The following is a 2,660-nucleotide window of genomic DNA, read 5'->3' as shown; positions in this document are numbered from 1 at the left end:
TCTGCTGCCGAATCCATGCTGCTGTGCTCACTGAGCCACATGCTGACTCATCTGTTTGCCTTCTGCATGTTTGCCCTAATTACTCATATGCAAACTTTATTTTTGTTCCGGAAGTTCTTTTAACGTAAGTTGGAGTGTGAACCTAGCACAGCAGTGAAGCTCAGGAAAAGTGACTACACTCCACTGTAACAAGGTTCAGTTATCAGCACTGGCAAAGCAGGAAAGGCACAGCAGAGTTTGAGTGATTCAAAAGTTTAATAAAGGGGACAATGGGGAGGAGAATGTTTACTTAACATCCCTGTAGAGCTGCTATAGCACGAGATGCTCAACTGCTAAACAAGCTTCCACCAACATCATCCTGAAACACAATTTGTTTTTGATGGTGTTCTTGATTATGAGTTTGGAGAAAGCAAGTTTGGCATGAAAGAAAAGTCTCTAGTAAGGAGACCACAGCACTTATTCACAGCTCCTCAGCCAGTTCATGCTGGGAAGCCTAACATCTTTGAACAATTAAATTGAGCAATGCGAGTTATATGTATACTGAGATTTTCTGCAGTGTGCTTTACTTGGGGACTGTTAATGCATCGAGACCCTTGGTGACTCAATTATTTAAAATGATTGGAACCCAGCATGAGAATATTCAGTGAAGTACTGTTTCAATGCATTGCATGCTATGTAAATTTAGATGATGTTCGTGAAACCGCTCAAGTGAACGCAAATACTTATTGGCATCAACATTAATCGCCATTCAAAGGAGTGAAGGACAGAAAATAAGACTACCGGGTGGGACCAGGAGGGTGTAGCAGTTTACAGCCAGGCAATCTCTGAACTGCATTGGTGCTGCTTTGTCTTGTAAGGCAGCCCAGTCATCTTTGAGCACCAAGCAGCTGAAGGGCAAAGCAGGCTTTCACTTCTGTGTGACAGCTCATCAGGAACCACTTCATCCTCACACCCAGATCAGAGAAGATGAAACAGTTGCTCACAAGCCTTCTCTAAGGCATGGGAAGTACCTCTATCGGCAACACTTTGCTACGGAAATCCCTCTGATGTGTCCCAGGAACAGGGGCTGGGGTGGGGAAAGGGGCAAAGAGCTGGGTATGACATTTCTGCAGCTGCCCGGGCATCCACCTTCGAGCAGGGAAATTCTGTGAGTGCATTAAAACAGTGTAAGGTTGCCATACTGGAGTGAATTTGTCCCTGTGCAAAGACTGGTTATATCTCATTTGGAAAGATGAGTTGTCTGTGAGTTCCTGCGTGGGACTTCTTGGGACTCATGCAAGGGGCCTGAGTCTGAGTATGATGATTTCTCTTCCTGAGGTGCCAGGGAGCACAGCACAACTAATGTAACAGTACACAGCCACACTGCCATAGGTTGTCGTCACATCTCATAAGCCAGGGAAAGCTGGGCTTTGTCAGTGTATGGATGAAAAACCTTAAAGGAATAAAAAGGAGTCTGCAGCACCCGTGTCTCTTCTGCGAGTCAGACTGCTGTGGGCAGAGGCAATTCATCTCATACAGAAACTTCCTGCAATTTCTATTAAATGTCACGGTCACCGCTTTTTCTTCAAAAGAAATTAAAAGAAAAACAAGCCCACGTTTGCATGCAAAAATGACTGCTGGTTACATGGGAGCTCAGAACCCGCTGCAGAAACGTTAGGAAGATTCAGTGCTGTAACGACATCGCTTTGCCCTGCAGGTGTTTCCTACCACGCTACGGGAGCGCGCGCAGCGCAGGGATGTTACACAGCCTGTCAAAGCTTCTGAAAAGCTCTCATTACCTCCGAGCTGTGAACTGAGCGCTGTCAGACGGCTGAGGTCTGCACGAGCACTTAACATTCCGGTTGGAGGAATGCGACGAGATCGTAAACTCACAAACTGTCCCGAGTCTGGGACAAATGTCCAGTGTCCGGGAGCAGTGTCCCAGCGCTCGCTGAGCTCCGGCAGCCGGGTCCGTGCCCGCTGCCCCGTGCAGCCCGCTCCACGCCCACCGGCCCGCGGGGCAGAGCCGTGCCCCCCAGCTGCCCCTCCCTGGCGCAGCTCCATGCCGCTCCCTCGCTCCCTGACGCTGCCGCATCCTCCCCGCCGCCCCCACTGAAGGGATGCGGGAGCTCCGCGCGGTCCCTTTTCCCACATCTCCGCACCACTGAAAACGCACACGACTCATCAGACGCAGACAGGGTCACCGCGGGGCCTTTAATTTTCACTGTGTGGATTGTGGCTGTACATTTCCTCTCTCTACGCCCGCACCGCCGCCGCTCCGGCTCTCCATCGTAGCGGTTACTTGCGAACGCCCACCCCGCTGCCAGGAGGCGGCCCCAGCCCCTTCCCCTCGGTCCCCGGGCCGGGCGCTGCCCCGCGGCCACTTTGGCACCTCCGTGCGGGCGCGGAGCCGCGCGGCTGCTACGGCCGCCCGGCACCCCGTCCATCCCGGGGCGCGTGGAGCCGGCGGCGCCGCGTCCCGCCCCGCACACACAGCGCTCCACGTGAAGCGCCGTCCCGCTCCTCTCAGCTGTTTGCTCAGCTGACCCCGACGGCCGAGGGGCCGGGCCGTGCCGCCGCTCCTCACTGGCGCGGCGCCGGGCCTGGACCGGCCGAGCCCGCCCCCGCCGCCGCCTCCGCGCCCATCCCCGGCTCGCCCCGCGCCGCCCATCCGCCCACAG

The sequence above is a fragment of the Cyrtonyx montezumae genome, unplaced genomic scaffold (genome assembly GCF_038088225.1).
Source record: "Cyrtonyx montezumae isolate F1298 unplaced genomic scaffold, pur_monq_1.0 scaffold_10, whole genome shotgun sequence".
Taxonomy (NCBI): domain Eukaryota; kingdom Metazoa; phylum Chordata; class Aves; order Galliformes; family Odontophoridae; genus Cyrtonyx; species Cyrtonyx montezumae.
The sequence above is the reverse complement of the archived record's forward strand: the minus strand, read 5'-3'. Positions refer to the sequence as shown.